Raw genomic sequence first — 21,856 nt, 5'->3', positions numbered from 1 at the left:
CAGCAAATGAAAGGATAATTCAAGGGAAATGCACACTGAAGCATGCACGCACACACACACACACACACACACACTCATGTGCAGAAGCTTTGGGTTGAAAATGTAGCCTGAACGTGAGAATTAGTGTAGAGTGTGAGAATGTGTTTGTGTGAAAATAAAGAAATGTGTCAGTATGAAAATAAAGAAGTGTGTCAGTTTGAAAGAGAAGGAGTGTGTTAGTGTGAAAGGGAAAGAGTGTGTTAGTGTGAAAGTGAAGGAGTGTGTTAGTGAGAAAGGGAAGGAGTGTGTTAGTGTGAGCAGAAAAGAGTGAGTTAGGGAGCAGGAGAGGTGTGTCCAGTCAGTCTCTTCCCAGCGTCTCTATGGCAGCATGCTCAAACCCGGCACGGAGTCTGTCCTGACGACAGGAGCTCATTACCATCATCACTAGTCAGACGCAAAATGAAGTCCTGGCAATTCTCACCCACCGTCTCAACCAGCTACTTCATCACAAGCCACCTCAGATTTGCCTCTTTGTCAAGGAATCAGTCAGTCAGGCGAGGGCTGGGAGTCGGTTAGTTACAGCTCTCTCTGTCAGAGTTTGTCAAATCGGTGAGGGGGACCGGATTGAGAGGAGGACAGGGAGAGAGAGGGAGAGAGAGTGAGAGAGATCAAGAGGGTGGCAGCTTGTGCACCGAGCGTATACTCGATTTTTCTATTCAAAAGTGGCTCCTGAAAGACAAGCTGATCAGACCCCAAGTAAAGGAATTAAACATTGGGCTTAGAGGGTATTGTCACCCCTCACCTTGGCAGCCCGCAGGGAGAGACGTGGCCAAAGGGAGAGCTCGGGACAGAGGCTGAGGCCCATCAAGCCAAATTAGCGCAGACGAGCTGTTATCCTGTTAGCATCTCCAGCTCTGGAGGCGAGGGGAGGGGAGTGGAGGCAGGAAGGGTCTGCCACTTTCATTCTGGGGAAGATCCGTATCCTCACAGAGCAATCTCTCACTCTTTCTTCTCAGGTTTCTCTTTCTTCCTCTGTGTCACCACCTGCCTTTCTTTCTCTTTCTTTCCATGCTCCATCTCTCCACCAGCACCTCAGGCCCTTCATTTTTTCCCTTACCACGCTCTATATATCTCTCCTCCCTGTCTATCTACGTTTTCACAGATTATCTGTGTATTTTTACCCTGTTTTTTTTTCTCTCTCTCTCTCTCTCTCTCTCTCTCTCTCCCTCGCTCTGTCCCTCCCTCCCTCTGTTTTCCAGCCAGCGCACCCTTATTCGCTGGTGGCCCACCTATCGATTTTCTTTCCAGAAAATAACTTGTATGTCAAAAGAAAAAGAAAAAAAAAAGGAAGGCAGAATGAGCTTGATGTTACTCGTTCCCTGGTTTGGTGTATGAAACACTGGCTGTATTTATTGCCCACAATAAATGAATATATAGACCGCCTAATGTCTGTGAATGTCTTTTCTCATAGTTCACAATCTTATTCTGTGAGTCACAATCCATCTATTGTAAATCACTGACAGGGTTTTTTTAAATTTATATTCTGGTCCTTCATTAAAAGGGATCTCAATCGAGAATCCAGAAATTTATCAGACACCTCTTTCCCCTGCGCACAATCCTCGAACCCCCTTTTAATTCAGCGACGAAAAGAGAAGAAATATGAACAGCAAGAACTGGGAATATTATCAGACCCTCATTAACGGAACATAGAGGCTGTTCCGGAAGGTTAATCGCCTCGCGTCCCCAGGCAAAAGGGAGAAAGAGCAGACGAGAGGGTGGGGAAATCCACCCCCCACCCCCCCAATCCCACCCCCTTCCATGTGGATCGAGGTCTTGCTTTTTGGGTCACGGCAACACCATCCACCCTGGCGCTTAATGATGGACCGATCCATACTGCTTCCATTTCACAGGTCCCAACCACTCAAGGCCTGTGCCCATATTACCGTGGCATGAACCTTCAGTTACACTCAACATTGTCTTCTTGACAGTACTATAGCCAAGAGGATTGAAACATATGCAGTGAAACATGAATAAATATGCACTGTATGTCTTTACTGGTTTTAATATACATATGTGTGTGTGTGTGTGTGTGTGTGTGTGTGTGTGTGTGTAAAAAAATTAAAATATATATGAGCAATGGTAAAATATTAGTATTTATGTTGCAAATGCCACACTCAACCTGACACAGCAAGTAATATGAATAGCACTGCAGATTAAGGATTACAAATGACTCTCATGAATACTTGATTACTTTGAGGATATTAAGAGAGCAGAGAAAGTGTCATTAACCTGGTACTAACTAACCTTGAGTCAATTCATGTTAATGACAAAATGGTACTGCAGCAAATTTAGCAACACTGCAAATGTGAAGGAAATGAAATGCTTTAATAGTTTGGATTTTCAGGAGTTCAGGACAAAGGAATTTGATATGCACGTGCTCTCTAAAAGCATGTAAAGGTCACACTTCTAACACATCCTCTGTAGGCACATCATCTGTGAGTGGAAACGCGGTTCTTTAAATTGTCGCAAAGCCCCACCACCCCCCCTCAAAAAAAAAAGATGTGCTTGTGAAGACAGCATTTTCTTTTTCCTTTTTTTCTTTCTACTAATAAGAGTCTTCCTTCTGCTTCTGCCTGCTAGTCAGATCTCAGACTGGCAGGGCTGGACAGCACGCCTTTGCAAATAGCTTTTCATGAACAGGTCGGGTTACATACACTGTGCTCAAGCAAATCTGCAATTGATTAACAATATATTGTCTGAGAGGAGAGGCTGCAGCATCGCTCAGTTTACTCCCCTCCATGTAAATAGGAAAATACGGCTGGCAGAGGCTTTGAAGGGTTTTGTTTAAAGTAAAGATTAATATTTAATTCTGTTCCTAGCTCAAGCTTGGGGCCCTGACAGGCTGTGAATATTTTTGCAATAATTAGGAATACGAAGTACAATTTTCAAGGCACGCCACTTATACAGAAGAAACACACAAACACACACACAAAAGCATACGCGTGCACACACACACACACATGCGTACACAAAAATGCACATATACATAAGGCACTGAGTGCATCGTTACACATATGCACACACGCACAGACACACACTCACACACAAAGAGGCACAGGCACATTCATACATACACCCACACACAAATGCACACACACACAAAGATGCACGCACGCACACATGCACACCCACACACACATGCACGTTCCCAATAATGTGAACACACACCCACACACACTTTCTCGTGCTCAAACACGCGCACACACTCGCACTCGCACACTCACACACAGGCGGGCATACACACAGATACGTGCGCACAGAAACAAGCACAAACATCCATCTTTAAATGTGAGCGCTGAGTGCTGCCCTCTTTCCTCCGCTCTTCTATAATCGCTGTGGACAGAAGGGTTCCAGAAATTCAGGCAGTCTCCGAGCCTCAGAAACCAAGTGTCACAGCATTCTACTGTGGAAAAAAAAAAACACAAACAAAAGCTCTCATTCTGAATCCCTTTGAAATAAAGGAGGTCTCACTTTTCATTATTAATTCATTTCATTTTTTGTTAGTTTCAAATTTACAGTATCAATTCACATAAACATTTACAATTTATTACTCGAAACCTGAGTTATTGCCACCGTATTCAGTTATTTTTAAATTGCCATACAGATTTTGTTCTCAATTTAAGCATTTACCTGCATGTTAAAAAAAAAATGTTTGTGTTGGTTTAAGTTGTGAACTATTTGCAAAGTGAGCATTAAACAAGAGGACTATGCTAAGCATTACACATGAAGATGATAAACAAAATATCTGTCCTCGAGATACATTTTCTTCAGACTGTTCTGTCCCAGCACGTTCTCACTGCTGAGGGCTGGAGGGTCTCGATGGGGTTCATTTAAGGTTAAAATCCTGAAGAAATGCGCTTCTGAAGCAGAGCACACTGATTCAGTAATGAAAGTAATTTGTTTTAGCAAGTGCCTCTTACCCACGAATAAAATAAAATAAGATAAATAAATACACAAAAAAGGGGGTTATCAGGTTGTAACGGGAAGACAGGGGCTCCTTGGGTGTTAATTTTTACAGTAATTGCTGCCACCCCTCCATCTCTGTTAATTACCTCCGCTAGGACACACGCTCTCCCCTGGGCTCTTCACCAAAAAGCAATAAACAACATTGTCTCTGGCTGACACACCAACTGGCAAATTACTGCGGGAGAGGGATGGAGAGAAACCCAGCAATTAAATAGAAAAGTCCATTTGTTGTTGTCACTGGTTAGATGATGAGGTTTACAGGTTAAATCTGACCACAGCCACCCCCACAACACACACACACGCCAACATATACTAAAGGTGGAGTTAATATGTGTAAGAGAGAAAACAGGAAAAAAGAGAGAAAGCAATCACAAGATTTCTATATTATTTACTGATGTCAGAATTATGCATTTGGAAAGATTTATTTATTCATTTATTTATTTATGGAGGCAGCAAACACAGGTATTTGCAACAGATCAAAATGAGGAAATAATATCAGTGTTGGATTATTACTAACAATACAATTAACGAATCACCTGATTTTTTCTAGTTTGTTTGTCCACTAGTCTTCTCGTCAGGCCTTCTGCTTGACTTTTGCCCTAATTAAGTTTATAGGACACGGCAAGAGGTGGGTAACGCGTCACAAGTACTCCGTTGCATATACTTAGGTATTCTGGAGGGATTTCTGTTTCTTCTGAATATGTAGGTTACTATACGATACTTTTCGTTTAATTTACTTTAATTTTACGATTATCATCTGTTACCTATCCTTCTCGGTCTGTTTGGAGCCTTCTGGTTTAGTGCAACACAAACTGGCGTAAACGAATCATATCTATGAAATTCAAATGAAACGAATCAATTGGGACTTTGCAATCAGGTGCAACGTACCGTATTCGTGTTGAAATTCCCTGGTAGTAGTACCAAGTTCTATTTGTTTGGCACTACGGTCAAACACACATATCGGTAAGTACCACTTAGATGCTTTGTTTGGAAACAATTTCTCTTCCGAATAAACATTAATTTAGCTTGGTAACTGGTTATCCAAATGACCAATATATAGGTGGACACTCTATGTATGATATACAAACGTTAATGAACTATCTTTAGTTTGCAAATCGCTTGCAAAAAAAAAAGCAGGCATGCTGTCAAAACGAAAATTGCTTAGGAACCTAATGTTTCACGCTTTCACGTTTCACGATTCATTGAGGTCCGAGAAAGAAAATAATACGATTTTTAGATACTCAGCTTTGCTAAGGTATTTACGTTTGTATGATATCAATAGCCAACTTTGCATAGGTCGTAGTTGTTTTGCAAAAAGCCGGCTTGTTGCAGGACTCTAGGGTTCAGTGGTGGGAAGATGGTGAGGCAGTTTCAGCTTCAGAGCGAGCATGGAATGTACAATCAAGGCGTGATGTAGCCTACATGCCAGCCACTTTCAGCTAAATGGTTCCAAATAACGTGTGCCTATTTTGACACATGCAACTTGTAAGTGACTAGTTATTTGAAGAGGTGGCCTAGCCTACTTTTTCACACTTGCTCAAGTAATTTTTTGGAGTGCTCCTTTCACTCTAATATTTTCATTAAAGTAGCAATGCTTATATTGGTGTACAGTCTTTGTATAGGCTACTCTACCCACCTCTGAGACATGCCTGGTCCTCAGCACAAAGAACCTGAATATAGTAATTAATCAATGGGTGGCTGGCTTTAAGACATTGGAATTTTTTCAGCGTGCTCTGTTCGTTAAGCATAACTAACTTGGGCTAATATTTTTCCAGCATGGTCAGTGGTTGCTACCATCATGAAACTTCAATACATCTAAATTGAAGGCACACATTAGCATTCTCAATACCAGCTAACTCATTTGGCCTCTTCATTATTCATCTCAAATAAAGCGTTCCTAATCTGCCTTGGCTTTCAATACTCAGGAGTCAAGAGGTTTCTTGATATTCTTGGAAGACGGAGCAGATTACATCTAGAATAGAGATGATATATGAACAGAAGCAGTCTACAGCACAGTCATTGCTTGCCGTGAACGCGCTCGTTCGGGAGGGTGGGGTTGGCGCAGCCGACGAAAACTTGCATACGCTGAAAGATTCCGCTCATATTCTTAGATGAAAAATGATGCGGAGAAGTCTTCTTCCTCCGTTGTTGGCACGGTAAGATGGGAGTGATGGGCCAATCACAGTGAGCAGTAAGCTTTCCTCTGAATAAATAAAGAGACAGTGTTAGTAAGATATTTATGTTCACTCTTAGCACTCGTGAATCGGAGGGAATGATGCAAGACTGTAGCCTATTCCTTATGGGAGAGAGATGTAGAGAGACTTTTGATTTACTTTTATTAATTACACAAATCCCAACTAACATGTTACCCCAAATTTTACCAGGCCTATATCCATCGTAAAACAGCTGGCTACAGCCTAAGGTGCCAAGAAAGACATGCCTTAAAGACCAATGATGTAGGCTATCTGCTGAACCCAACCCTGAAGGTTGTGTTTCATGCATGTGACCCATGCAGTTTGCACCCACTCATGCAAAAGATTCAGTACTGCCACCCTGTGCTGCTTCTGTAAACTGTGGTCAAAAGAAAGCACCACTTCCACCCACAAACAGAACTTTTTCAACCCTCGGTTTGCAATATTTCACAATCAACCAACAGGTACTGCACCAGTTTCAGGCAAGCATAAAAAGGACAGTCATTCCTTTCCCTGACTCCAGGATAAATGTTGGCCAGCCGTATGTTGGAAGCCAAATCCTTATGCAGTATCCTCCATGTTACTGTTGGGTATTAGAAGCTTATACACCCCCCCCCCGCACCCCATTATTGTATGGTTCCCCACCTCCTCTGATGTTCCTTCACATCCTGCAATTTCTGATGGAGAGAAAGCAAAAGATAGGTACTTTTGACATCTCTAAAACTTTTCTTTGGTAAAATACCATATGCAGGTTATCTTTGCAATTTGTAACCACAATTCACAGAGTTATTGACATTACCTGGAAGAAAGAGGTAGAAGGCAGAGGGACATGTGTATGAGGGAGATCTGATCTCAGATTGCGAAATGCATGAACCCAAATTCAAAGCGGTCTCAACATCAGAGAAATAATGTCTCCTAGGGGAAGAGGCAAAACGAAGACTCTGGGAACGGTGACTAAACCGTGTAGGCTCGTATTATTTACCTCCTGCCAACTTGGGAGCTGGCTCATCTCTGATTGCCCTTTGACAGTTCTTTTGAGAGGGAGGTGTCAAAACAATGCAAGTTTGAAGAAAAGAAACTGCAGTACTGTCGACTCGCAAACTGCCATCTTCATTCACGTCTGTCACAGGTGCTCCGCACCGATCCCTCATACGCCACAGAGTCAAGAGTGGAGGATGTGATGGGCCAGCAGAGGAGGACAGATGGAAGTGCTGACCTGTTGGGAACGTGGACGTAACCTCTGCCTCAGGACCTGTCCCCTTAAACCCCCCAGAAAATCTTCTTCGGTCCTGGAGCCAACAAACATCCAAAAAGTTTGCAGGTATCTTGGTGCCGTCTGGACCCCTATTGTGGAGAAGCGCTTCAGTTTTTCTCGCTTGATTTGGTACAGATTTCCATGTGCCGAAAACTCAACACATCCGTCAACAGAGACTGTTTATTTGCAAAATATCGAAGTGCAGTATTGTTTCATCTCCAATGCAATGAACCCCTTCTAAAAATCTAATATTGTAATCAAAATTACACACTTCATTTTCAGATTCGCTTGTGTTTTCACCATTTCACATGCAGTAGGTACTTTAAATGTAAAATCTTTGGCGGAGTATTTAGCAATTGTCTTTCTTACATTTTTCCCTGTGTAGAATATATTTCTAACTGTTTATTGCATTACACATTTTATACACTGTCCATGTGTATTTACACATTTACAATGTATTTTATCTTGTTGGTTCTGTAATACTCTAATATGGTCATACTCTGAATGATACTGCAAGTATCACCAAATATTTTACGTATCCAATCGGTTTGCTTCAGAAGAATCAACAACAACAACAACAGAATTTCACATTGACATTACAGTCATCTCTCACCATGCATATTGAAAAGCCTTGCCCGCCGGTTAGACCTATCCTTGGCACACAACATTTGTTAGCTATATCCTGGCAGGCCTCTAATGAAGAGTTTTGGTGGGCCTGTCAATGGTTTTGAGCTCTCTGTATCGAGAACTGTGCCTAATCACATGAGAAAAACTGATGGAAATACGGATGAAATCCACTTTTGCTGTTAATGATTAATCATAGCATTATATTGTTTAAAAATCTTGCTCACAGGGTTTTAGGACAACAAATGACATGCATTTTGTATATAGGAGGAGAGGAGTGCCGGGGACCTGACGTGGATCTGGTAGTGACAAGAAAGATGTGAGTATCCAGGGGAGAAACCTGCATGTCGTAAAGATTTGAGTGTCATCTGCTTCATGTTGGTATGAGAGCCACAAGAGTTAATGGGGGGAGGTGAGTGTTGATATCAAAAGCGGTTTCAATGCGCAACTGACTTGCACTGATTAACCAAGCATTTGAATCAGTGACTTCAATCGATTCCGCTCAAGCACAGTTTTTGAAAAATGTGTTTGGCACGTATGAGGAATAAAGGTGGGAGAGAGGCGCGGGGGGGGGGGGAGTGGATTGAGGGAGGGAGGGAGGGAGAGAGAGAGAGGCAATGAGAGTGCACGGAGGGAGGGAAGGAAGGAGAGAGAGAGCGAGCGAGCAAGGCAGAGTGGAAAATAAGTGAAATGTAAATCAAAGGCAGCGATATTTTGATAAAGTAATCGTGGCTCCAGGAACACACTCCGGACCCCCCGATGTCAGCCCCTTTAGTGATTCTGCTGAGCTCTCGTGGACACGCCGGCATCAGATTTACAAATTGAAAATCATTAATAATTCTAACCAGGATGTGATAAATCTGAAATCACTCTCGATGAACCTGGACACACTTTCATAAATCAAAAAGATTACTTGGGAATTTTTAAAAATCTGACGTCAAAGTGTCAAGCTTACTAATGGTTTTTGTAGATCCCTTACAGTGATATATCATTTATCTGAGATACATTTGAAATATGTCAGAGAGGCAATATGCAAGATTTCTAATACCAGGAATGTGCCTTTTTTTTCTATGTCCAAACACCAGAAAAAGATGAGTAGAAAGTACATGTGTCTTACACATTAATGAGGAAACTTTGATTTCAGATGCTTAACGGTCGACTCACGTGTAGGGAAGAAGAAAAATGAGAATTCTACATTTTAAAAATACATAAAACATCATTGCATACACTGTGTTTTTCTGCAGTTTTTTCTGCTCTTTTGCTAATATATCCTCTAAATTTAGGATGCTTTCTTGAATTAATTAAAAATGAAATGTACTATGCAAAGTAATTTCATTATTCATATTTTGCCATTTTTGTTTACACATGTTATTCAGCTAGATATCTCTGGGGTTTATAATTATTTTGTGATTTCTCTGCAAGAATCATGTGAAGGGCGTACGTTTATCAATCAAAGTTTGGCCTTTATTGCAACGTTTGTCAAGCGAACCGCAGGCATGCTATGCTATCAGAGAAGAAACACAATTGGTACTGTGCTGCTTAGTTATCTTTTGCAGATCAGAGAGTCATGTTTTCTGTTCTCAGGACAAGGTGCCCTTGTTCTCTGGTCTGGGGAAAAAGGCCTTGTTTATTATTGATTTAATCATCTGTGCAACAGATAGATATGCTACTGGAATTTTTTTTTCTTTTCCCGAAGCAACTGACCAATCGGAGCGTGGTACATGCATTCACACTTCGGCTTTTGACTAATGGAGTCAGGTCACCTTTACCCCGTGCACATTGTTTTGTAGGCGCATTCCACGCTACAAGCCACCGTACGTGTTTACATCATTTCCCATGGAATTTATTTATTTTTTTCCTCTGGATCTTGACCTTGGACTTGGATGCTCGGTACTAAAACCGCTCTGTAACAGTAAAGCACCCTGGCTCGGAACAGACAGACGTTTTCCGGTGTGCCCCGTAGCGTCCGTTCTTCGACCAGAACGCGGGGTTCGCGTGCGCCCCGTTTTTTTTTTTTGCGCGGCACAAAGAACGTCTTGTGTTTCTCGGGAAAATGGAGGGAAAAAAAATGCTGAGGCGTCCCTACACCTTAAAGGCCCCATTGGGTGTGATTTACATCTATAATTCAGACCTGCTCTGCAAGAGCAGGAGCGGGAATGAAGGGGGTGGGGGCATGGGGGTGGGGGGGGGGTGGGGTGAAAGGGGCTGCTGTCTGTCGTGGTTCAAGTGCGGTTTTTCCCGTATGGTGCCGGCTGCCTGGAACTCATCGTGCACCACCACCTCTCTCGACTGGGGGAGCGACATCCCCACCCAAAAAAAATCTATCAATAAAAACGACTCGCGTCGATCAGATATTCCGAAAATATTTGATTGACGCACGAGAAAAAGAACAGTTCTTGTAAAATTAAACAAGATGTGACTGTTTGAGAAGTGACCAACCACTCATTGATATATCCAAACATGCATAATAATAATAATAATAATAATTCAGTTTGAGGTTAACATTAAATCACAGTGCTTTGAAAATAGGAGATACAGTTTTGGATGTTTATAGGCATTCTGAATTGCAAAACAATCTCAATATTATCAACAATTGGCATTTAGTCACTTTAAGATAAGAACATTGTATTATAGCTAGCAGGGGTACGTGAGCACTGATGACCGTATAGTTTGCCCCGGGAATCTTTTTTTCATTCTGTAGCATTTTTACATTAGAGAGATGTTTGTTTTGACTGACAAGGCCTGGATGATCTTGCAAGTATATGGAAATAGAATAGAAAAGGGGAAAAAAAAAACTATTACTCCATTATCCACATGGTGTCCTTTTAAATCAGAACCCAATGTGTAATTGAAATCTGATTTCTGACACATTTCTTTTAAAAACTCATGCCTTGTGATTTTGCGAAAGACGTTCATATCTGTGTGATCCCAGACTTATTCTGGAGGCTTTCACAGGGCTGGTCGGATAGATTTTCTTTATTCCGTAAATCTGTTTGCTAGGCCGCAGGACCTGTGTTGTGTTGGGGGTGGGGGGTGGGGGGTGGGGGGTGTGGGGAGCGGGTGTTGGAAGGGAGGTATTGACCGTGGAGGGAGCTGGAAACCTCTGTAATCTAAATGTCATTCAACGAGAGCCATCTCCCTCAAACTTACTGCTTTCATCCAAGTGTGGGCCCAAAAGAATCAATTACCCTCTCTCTTTCTCCCTTTCTGTTCCTCCCCACCTCCCACCCCCCTCTCTCTCTGTCTTTCTGTCTTCCTGCATACCTCCCACCCCCTTCTCTCTCCCTCATGCTCTCTTTCTCTCTCGCTTTCTCTCTTGCTCGCATGCACCAGTTGCTTATCTGCTGTGATTATAGTCATTACACAGCAGCCATGTCTACAGTCTGATTTTCCTCCCAGGATTCGTAACGATACATTCCCAGCTGTCTGCCCGACCCAGATACCAGCTTCAGCAAGGAAGAGCCGTACACGCAAATCTTTTCGGATTTTCTCTCTCTGTCTCCTCTGAAGTAAACAACATTTTAATTTGGGGCTTGTCTTTCATTTGAAGACCTCTGTCTTGGCACGCAAAGGAGATGAAGACAGATGGAAATTTCAGACACGGTTCTCGTCTGCCCGTTACCTGATAAATACTCCCCTGATTTTAACTGTTAGCGTCTATGTAGTTTTTCTTCCCTCAGTAGTGAGTTGTGTCTTGCTGCTGTAGCGCTGGGCTCTACGGTAACATTTTTTCTAAGGAGCACATGTGCTCCTCAGTTTAAAAAATTTAGGAGCACACTAATGGATCCCAATTAGAAGATGTGCTCCTAAATTCTTTTTTTTTCCAGTTTGCGCACAAATTTTCAGGAGCAAATGCTCCTAAAATGGGAGCCGTATAGAGCCCTTTAGTGGTGCTAATTTAAGGTATGGTTTTGAAACCCCGGTGCCATACGTGAGACTAGGCCGTCCAGAAGTCTGTCCCTGAAGTTGAAATGAAGCCTATGCCTGGTGAAAAATATAAAGGTGTCTGTGCTGGCTCATTTGATTCTACTGAGCTGTTGGTTTAAAGACAGCTGTTCCGTTTTTACGCACAGTAGTAAAGCTTCGAACAGCCTCTGCGCTATTTACATTTATTTAAATTTTTTTGAAGCACGAGAACCTCTTTCTCATTAGTTTTCTGCTTTTTATTTATGTATTTGTTTGGAAAGGGGTGGAGTTTAGAAAGCAACCGAAGGAAGCGCATTCTTTTCCGGTGGCATCAAAGGAGACTGCTGCTTTCGGCGTTTGAAGACGAATGTGTTTGAAGTGTTTTCGGAAGACGGCGGAGACGTACCGCGAGTTCATCGGCACTCAGTCCCTGTAGATGATTATCTGCTATAGGTATATATATATCGCGCGAAGACCTGTCACATATTAGAGAGCATAATGAACTATTCACATTCATACAGAAGGGGTCTACGCTCAAACCAGGATGGCTTGATAAAAATTCATAAAGTCAATATGTGTCCTACACTCAATTCTTATTGCGCTAATTAATTAGCATAGTTATTACCCATCAATATATCCTCATGATCAATAGTCATCAGTAAGCACCATTAAAATTTATGAGGGTGCACTTGTACTTTTTGATTAAATTCATGTTGAGCTTTCTTTTTTTTTCCCCTCTCAGAAATTGTTTGCATTTTTAGGATATGATAACTTGCGACCTAAAACTCCCCCACCCTTAATGAGACATCATGTAGCAATGTCGCCATTCCAATAAATTTCAGCTTCAAATCATCTCATCACTTGCTGTAATGTTAGATTCACAGCAATATCCAGATCTGGGTGACTGAACATGATATGAGATGCAAAGCCAGATCCTTATCCTTTGTTACTGAGGAGGCGAGGTGCAGTCACCTCACCACATCAAGAAGTCAAGGTTTGGCTTTGCTTGCATCCATCTGATATCTCTCTAGCGTTAGGAACTCAACATTTTCAGTGTCTTTGGGGTTTCTGGGAAAAATTACCTCATTTATGTGCCTTTATATACCTCTGTTTCTTGCGTTTTAGCTACCTACCTGTATTGTTCATGCCAGGTGTCCCTGTTCAGTATTACAGTTGTACCAAATGCACCCCTCTGTCTCTTTCACACGGTTTTTGAGAACCTCCTGTGTGTCCACATGCTCTTTAATGGTAACATTAATTTTACGGAATGAACGTATTAAGCATACCACCAGAAGGTATAGGGAGTTATAGATTTAGACCCTTTAATCCCTCCAACCACTAACTATTATTGTACATGGGTTGGCAGTCTATAGTCAAGCCTGTAAAATCTTTCAGGAAGGATCATTAAGGATATTTCATTATCTCCATATTGCCAAGGTCAGGTTGTCCATATTTCCACTTTACAGCTGCTGGGGGAATATGCCGCGACTGTAGTATAATAGACCAGAAAATGTCCACACCAGGAATGATGGGAAATCAATATCGGGGCCCAGCTCATCAATATAAACCCCATTTTCACAAGCAGGAAGAAGGCGCAGAAGGGAAAGAAAGAAAAAGAAAAAAAAGAGAAGAGGAAAGGTAAAACGAATTAAATCAAAAGAGAGGGAAGAAATATAATAAAATAGAGTTGCAGCGTTCATAATATGCTTTGTATTGCGCCGTTTGCTGCGGGCTAGTTCTCACGGACAGCGTAAAGCGGTTTGGGTTGATTTTGGTTTAATCGGCCACCGCTAGATTGAACAGTCTGTAAGCGTTGTGTTTTGGGCCGGCGCGCGCGCGTGTAACCGCGTTAAAGCGAAGAGAAACACGGCGCAGGCCACGCCGTGACAGCGAGGAGACACCCTCTCGATCGTTACCGCAGATCCAGCCTTCAGCAGGAGAACCGCTGTTGCTTTGTCTCGCCGCCGTCGCCAGAAAGTAGGAGAGCGAAGGCTGCCGTAGTTAGAGAATGTGACCGTCGGAGGTGTGTACTGCGATGCCACTGGCTGCTGATGTTGCAATACAAGAATGCAGATTGTCCACTTTGTGAAGTAAGTCTTTGGATGAGACCAATGCCGGTCATAATTGTTTATATACAGTATTTATTTATAAATAGTGATATATATGATTATAATGATTTTATCAGTTATTCTTTTACAGAATTATTACACAGAGTGACGTCAATGTAAAACCTGGGGCGGGGGGCTGCACGGTTTAAGTTTGTAAAAAAAAAAAAAAAAAAAATCCTAACCTTTTTGCTTGTGGTTGAAGAAATAAGCCTGCCCTGCCTGGCATTAGAGCTAAAACTTATACAGTAACCACCCCCCCCCCCCCAAAAAAAAAACCCTTTTATTTTCGAGGAGCTGTTTTGTAGCCCTGCTGATATTCTACATAGCTCTTAAGCTGTGACGAGAGTCAGGGGGTGGAGGTGGGGTGGAGGTGGGTGGGTGGAAACAGCCTGAGGTTGTTTAAGCAGCCAGCGCTAGCCTGGGGCGCTGTTTGTCTATGCTGCCGCCTTTCCCGCCCAAAGTGAAAATTAAATGCTACAAATCTATTGTCAAAGACGTAGGCTTTTCTGGAAAGTTTAAGCGCTGTGCCGATCTCAGAAGCAACTGCTGCAGGGATCCCTGAATGGAGGTTCAAAATGGCTGCCTGTCTCCCATTTCCCACAGTTTTACATCTGCCCGCAAATGACATCTATATAAATATTCTTAATAGCGCTAACATAATGTTAAATATGACTTTATCGGGCACAGTCGTAGGGCTTCCTGATTTACAGGCAGTGGAGATCGCTGGCAAGGGTTAAACATATACTTTCAATTTATCTATTCTCAATTTATCTTTTCTCTCTCACTCCTCTTCTATATAACAGAAAACGAATAAAAATAATAATAATTCTGTTCTTTTAATACTGCTTATGTTTTTATTTTTAAATCTCCAGACTCCCCTCTGGTCACTTTACTGGAGCAGACCACTGAGTTAGGGGTTTTGGTCTCAGAGTGGAGAATGGGGTTCGAAAGGTTTCTAAAGCTTGTTGGGGTGTGTGTGTGTGTGTATGTTGGGGGGGGGGGGAGTTATATTTCAATTAAATATGTATCCTTCTCACTAACTGGTGTTGATATCATAAATTACTCCCACCCCCAGCCCCCTGCCAACTTTTTTTTTTTTTCCTCATGAAATCCTTATTAACATCCTCTAGTGCATGTTAATGGCTTATTGACCAAATATGGTATAATGAGACCCAGGGAGCAGGGGCCAGTGGTGATCTATGGCAGCGAAACTCTGCCTGCGCAGAAATGGTGACCTATTTTTAATATGAAAGCACTGGTGGAGGAAATGGCAGTGGCGTTCATGTTTCAGTGCTCGGCGAGAGCCCTGCGGTGACCAGCGCACACGCAAAAACACCATCCAAAAAACGAGACAAAAAACACAACCCTCATTCCGCTTCAAAAGAAGACTATTGTGCTGTCTATGCACACGCACACAGACACATGCGTGTACACACAGTGTACTCATACTTATGAGCATACACAGCAGTCCTATAATGCTGTGAGTTTATTACTAATTACATTTTTACAATCATTTTACAAATATACAGTAAAAACAAGCAGTTCTGTCCATGTTTCAAATAATTCATATGATACAATTATACAAACATACTGTAACCTGAAGTACATTTTAGGTATCTATCATTTTCTAAGCTCACGTATAGTTGTGAAGCTCAAATACAGTTTCTCACACAAAAAGAAATGTATATTTGAAATGGGCTTGGAGTCTATGCATGCTTTGCTTATATTTTTACGTTCGCCTTGCCACAAAGCCCTCAACCGGCGTACAGCGAGCATTCGAAATAATAAGCCAAAAGAGCGACGAAAATGTGCCTGTCTTCAGAGATAACCTTGAGGATGCGCAGGATTTAGCATTCGGCGCGACTCCGGGCCCTGGCAACCTAAAGCGCGCATTATACCTTCCCTTACACGCTGAAGCATTAATACATTTCTTTCTAAATGAAAGTGCTGCTCACATTTTTCTTTCAGAGGAGCCCGGAACGTAAAGACTCTGTCAGCACACGTTACAGGGAAAGGGGTTTGAAGGCCTTGGAACCATTTACATTTCCGCATCGGAAGAGGGAAACCAAGTGCGTGTGTGTGTGCGCGCGTGCATGTGTGTGTTTGTTTGTGTGTACATGCTTCTTGGGAATATGTGTGTGTGTGTGTGTATATATATATATACATATACACACACACACACACACATATATATATACACACAGTATATATATACAGTATATATTTATATATGCATATTATTTTCTTTTTGTTTATTCTCTTTATTATTAGTGTGACTGGAACAGGAGCTTGGCAAATGTAACCCCCGCATTCAGTGTCAGAGAGGCAGCACCAAGAGGACTAGGTATTGGTTTAACCTTGGGCAAGATTTTAACAAACTGGAATTTGTTAGAGACCAACCCCTCAACTCCCCATCACCCAACATCCCAATCTGGTACCACAACAATTTGCCATGTGTGCTCAGTTCTTACTCTGGAGCTTTGCTGGAGGCTCAGTAACTGCGAAGAGATTCGGTTCTATCAGACGGTACTGACGTACCACAGACAAGAACTGTGATCTGGCAAAGGGTTTTAATCAGAGGGCTACAAGTTCTCGTCCTGGTAGGACCACACTGGTGGCACTGTTACGCAGGGCACTGTCTGTGGCTGTGCTGAATGGATTACACAAATATGTTGCATATATAAACAGAAGCAGTGCTTGTTGGATTTGATAAGGGTGTCTGCTAACCAAAGTGGATGTGGCAAACAGCAATTTTGGCAAGGAGAGCTCCTACAGTATTTCATCTCGTGTGACTGATGCTTACATTTGGAGGATTTACTTGCAGAAAATTGTGAATCTAAACTCAATGTATGCGGTCCTCACAACCCCCCCCCCCCCAGTTTGCCCACAAATTCACACACATGCAAGCATAATCGCAAATGAGCACACACAAGCATGCACACTTAATCACAGACTTGCAGAAACACTCAAACATGCGCAAACATGTAACTGTTTTGTCCTCCTGTTATACATTTTCAATACTTTCTGGTACAGATATGTCGGTAATGTTATTTTGCTAGTTGTTAGTGTTGTGTTTGTATGTGGTTACTTCTCTGTACACAGAATTCAACAATTTCGTACGTGTGCACGCTAGTGTGTTTTTGTGTCTGTTTATGGGTCTACAAGCTCATAAACTCCACATGCAAGGTGTCCACATGCTCATGCACGTGTGCAAACTTGCATGTATGTTTGTAAACTCGTGTACATGTATTTTGCGTGTAAGTGTCCGTGCGTGCAGTTGTGCATGTCTGTGCGCGTGGCGGTGCGGGCAGGTGCGCATGTACGTGCGTGTGTCAGTACGTCAGTACCTCTGTGGATATGCATGTGCGTTTAAGTGCCAGTGCGCGCACGTATGCTTAGAGATGCGTTTGTGGGGTGTGTGTGAGATTAACGTCTTTGTGGTGGTGTGGTGGGGGGGGGGGGGGGGGGGGGGGTGGCGCTGGCGTGGGACAGTAGCTCATGGCAGGGGAAGGCTCACGGTGCGGCCGATTTGCAGCATCAGCAGCAGGACAGGGGCCAGACGCTGGATTTATAGCGCCAGTGAGCGGAAATGACCCGCTTCTGTCATTGGGCGTGCGCCCCATCACGAGAGGCCCTAAACTATATTGGCATGGCCCTGACAGACATGTTTGTCATCCAGTCAATTTAGAAGATACCGAGCAAGCAGTATTATTCTTTTGACAAGCTCCAGTTCTCCCTCTCTCTGTGTCTTGCCCCTGTCCCTGCCCCTCCTCTTTCTCTCTCTCTTTCAAAGAACATTAAAAGAGACAGCCAGCACTGTTTGTATCATATTGATATTGTTACATTGGCAGTGTACCTCCTTGAGGGGTATTAATAGTGTACTTGTCACAAGAATACAGCGATACTCTCTTCTTTCCATAAACGTGCAATAATCAGGCCTACAACAGCAAACGGCACATGCTGTTCCTTAATGATTCTTCATCTTATTATTCAGCTTATTCATTTTGAGATTTGTGCTCAAACTAGGTGGCTTTTACGAAGGAAAACCATGTTTATTGCTGTATAAACTTTTGTTTGTACAGCAATAAAATTTCTCAGTTTAAATGGGATTTGGATTCTGGCCTCTTAGTATTCAACAGCACAGAGCACACGGTCTCCATCACTGCTTCTGCTCTCTCGTTCTATGAGGCTGAGATGTCTTGTAAGAACAGTGACACCTACTGGTAGCACCGAGACCCCCCACATGCCATTTGTACCAAGACAAAAGATTAAATTAATAAATAAATAACATTCATTATTTATGTCAAAATACAAGTGGCATGCACGGGAAATATAATGTTCTAATTAATGTTTGGGTGGTTTTGTGAGTTCTTTTTCAGTTAACATCAACATATGTTAAAAAGCATAAAATCTTTTTTAGAATTCAGAATTTTTCTCATCAAAAAGCCTTACTGTGTTTATTTTACTCTTCTGTCTATCTGTGCATTTTATTTGTCACAATTATTTTTAGACAATCTACACGTGTATCAATTAACTTAAATCTCAAGGGCTTGTTTTAAAAGCTTAATACTGGGAGGTGTATGTCATTAGTAAATCATTTAATGCTTAAAAACATTGAAATTCAACAAAGTGTTCAGTGTTATGAACACATTTTGTAATCACCGTCTCAAATGAAGTGTCTCTGGAAGTAATCTGTTTTGAATCGTATCCAGTAACTCCGTCACTTAGTGCATTGTCTTGTCTGAGTCTCTCTCGGTGGTCTGTATTGCACGAGGTTGGTCGCCCAATGCGGTGGAAATAATGTTGTTTCGCTAGTGAAAAACGCGCTCTTGAGAGAACACTTCACATATCTCATTATTGAATCACAAACTCATATGTTTCCCCTTTGTCACACGACGTAACTATGATCGCCTTTAATTATCACCATTTACTGGAAACTCGCAATTAATCTGATTACACTTTGCATTTAAATATTCATCTTAATTATAACCCAATTAAAATATATTAAGACACATTAAAAGGCAGGCATTAAAATCAATTTATGGCGATGTCTATTTCCACACAAAAAAAAGATGTTTGAGGGAACTAATACTGGGGGCAGGAGGAATATGTTCCAATTGACCTACAATGTGTGAATCCCTTTCTAAATGAGAAATTATCTGAATAATTAAGTGCTGCATATAACATATCATTACAGTCATGCATGATTTAAAAAAGAAAACATTTAAAATGGACCACTGTGTTTTCTCAACAACATCTGTTGTAGCATAAACTCTCTTCAACAATCTAAGGAATTGTAGCCATTAGAAGCTACGGATTTTTGCACTTACGCACAAAAATATTAAGAAAATGGAGTAATCCTATTTCCTTTATTAAATATTAAGATTTGTACTTGGTTTTTGTTTGTAAGCATCAGCATGAGCCGAAGAGATCAGCAATAACCCCACTTGAAATGATGTTTTCACCTTTTTTTATTAGACATTTGTGACTATATCGCGCGTTTATATTTGATTGATGTACGATTGATATTATTTCTCCATTTACACCACGCCTTGCCACGGTGTAATTTAAACATTTAATCATTCTCACCCACTCATTAAACAGAACCCATTGTTCCATTACCCCCCCCACCCCATTTCAGAGCCAATACAAACCATGCATAGACCACTTTGCACTGCCACGGCGATGAATATTTTATAGAAATGCAAAGATTTCTCCTCTCCCAATGTGTAATCAAATGCAAAACAATACTACCGGCATGTTAAAGCAGAGATATAGAGACACGTCCATGAGGGAAATCCATTTTTGCCCGCCCTTGCATTCATTAATGAATCAATGGCCCTCTCTGGAGAGAGTGGCTTTTAAAAATACATAATGCCCCTCCCGAATCGGAAAAAAAAAAAATCCGGTTTTATTTTGATCTTCGCAGCAACAAATGCATGTGGAAGGCTCTACATGCATTAAAAGATTGCAGGAACCAGGAGGGGGGGGAGGCTGGTGGGTGAATACAGTAATGCGTGATGCCCTGTGATGGTGGTGTGGAAGGCTGTCTGTGTCTTTATGGACGTGTGTCACGAAGGAAGAAGACAAGGTCAAAGCGTTGGGCGAGGCGCAGCACTCCGGGACTGCATTATCTGCATGTATTTACACAACCTACCGGAGTAATGCAACTAATTTGGAATAAAAAAAGTGCCTCCCTTGGATTGAGTGAGGATTTATCGACGTTGCTGTATCCGCCTGATTTAAGATACAGAGTAGTCTATGGAAAAAAAAAAGTGGCATGTGTGGGTGAAGACCTGCTTTTTTTTTGGTGGGGGGGGGGGGGGGTTGTGGTGCTTAGAAACAGATTCAATTCATTTCCTGCCATCTGAGAGGAAGCAATTCACTTTGTAATACTGAATCAGATTCATCATGGAAAATGTTTTTTTTTTTTTTTTTTTTTGTTCCTGTTTTTTTTTTTTGTTCCTGTTTCTTAAGATGACTTGGCGGTTTTGATTGAATTCCAGGATAAGAGCCCCAGATTTAATCCCAACGTTGCGGGTAAATAATCGCGGGGCCTATAATTACGCGCAAAGTTGCGTAAATTCCGTCCGCAGAGCGAATGACAAGGCACTTTTAGTGATTTGAATCCGGGCCCCCCGTCTTACTCTCTTCCTAATGCGACTGTTTGTCTGGAGCGGAGGGGGTGCTGCGGAGGGAGAATTCAAATGGGAATCTCGTTCCGGGGAAGTAAGAGTGATGGCGGAGACGCGCGCGCGGTAACTCTCGCTAGCGGAGACGGATGCGCCGCAGCGGCGCTGAGGAATCGGACATTGTTTCAGGGAGGGGGGCGGGGCCGAGCCGAGCGGTGAGGCATTAGAGCATTAAAAGCGCGCTGTTTATTTATTTATTTTATTTGATAAGAGCGGGTGTTTTACTGTACACGCCGACTATATATTTCCACGCGTTTTATCTCCCCCTCCGGGCCCTTATTCCGACCGAAAAAGTTTTCTGGACGGAAAGTTCCGCGGGAACTAGCCCGTTCGCCGCCCCCCCCCCCTCCCTGAGATAAAACGTAAAAAAACCGAGTGACAAACCGCCCCCCCGTGCACCCCCCCACCCCCCCACACCCCCTGTTCCTCTTAAACTCTGAGTACCACGCCGGACGTCCCACAGACAGCCCATACATATTTCATGCCGTCCCTATCCCGGCACCGTAAGGCCGTAGGTTTACATTCGCATCCAACCACAATGCGGTTAACATCGTGTATTCAAGACAATTCCCCGGTATATTAAAGCGTCCTGGTTCTGCTATCGATGATATAAAGAAACGATTTAGAAATGCAAATGATACTAATTGCAATGGAACTTAAAGACAGGGTGTGATAATTTATTCTACATTATATAATTACAAATTTTAAAAAACTGTAACTGTATGATCATTACTGTTCTTATTAAAGAGGTAGCCGGAATGTGCTTACCTTTACAACAGCAGATACGCATAGCAAAGTGTACTTTATTAGCACTGCGCTCAGCTATTAAAACACAGCTTTACAGTGCACACGAATGCCCTCTCGTAAATGCAAAGAAAAATACGATCAGTTTTTGATTTTTTTGTGAACTTTCCCTTTAATATGTATTAAATTACGTTATTCAGGCTCTGCAGAGTAGGCAATTATGATGTTAAATTTCAGCCTCTTGATTTATTTCCTTAATTTTAATACCTCTCGGGACGTTTGTCTGTTTTTTGCAGCCAAAGTCGTGTTATTTGTTATACTTGGAGGATT

The 21,856-nt window shown here is 42.1% G+C and overlaps 2 long non-coding RNA genes across 9 annotated transcripts in view; one reads left to right on the top strand and one right to left on the bottom strand.

Annotated features, from left to right (window-relative positions):
• Window positions 1-2,345: 2,345 nt before the first annotated feature.
• On the bottom strand, window positions 2,346-4,673 carry LOC135265116 (uncharacterized). Its single transcript, XR_010332860.1, has 3 exons — window positions 4,542-4,673; window positions 4,092-4,180; window positions 2,346-3,442 (listed from the first exon to the last, which is right to left on the bottom strand). It is a non-coding gene; the product is annotated as an uncharacterized LOC135265116 (long non-coding RNA).
• An 8-nt stretch (window positions 4,674-4,681) lies between these two features.
• LOC135265115 (uncharacterized) overlaps window positions 4,682-21,856 on the top strand; it is a 112,355-nt gene continuing 95,180 nt past the window's right edge. For 3 of the 8 annotated variants that reach the window (XR_010332859.1, XR_010332858.1, XR_010332857.1), the window contains exons 1-3: window positions 4,685-4,968; window positions 7,327-7,518; window positions 8,344-8,395. This is a non-coding gene — a long non-coding RNA (uncharacterized LOC135265115). Of the gene's footprint in view, window positions 4,969-7,326; window positions 7,519-8,343; window positions 8,396-11,475; window positions 11,698-21,856 lie in introns of those variants that run through there. The other 5 variants (XR_010332855.1, XR_010332854.1, XR_010332853.1 and 2 more) reach the window with 4 other exon arrangements.

Source organism: Anguilla rostrata, chromosome 10, assembly GCF_018555375.3.
Source record: "Anguilla rostrata isolate EN2019 chromosome 10, ASM1855537v3, whole genome shotgun sequence".
NCBI lineage: Eukaryota > Metazoa > Chordata > Actinopteri > Anguilliformes > Anguillidae > Anguilla > Anguilla rostrata.
The sequence above is the reverse complement of the archived record's forward strand: the minus strand, read 5'-3'. Positions and strand labels throughout refer to the sequence as shown.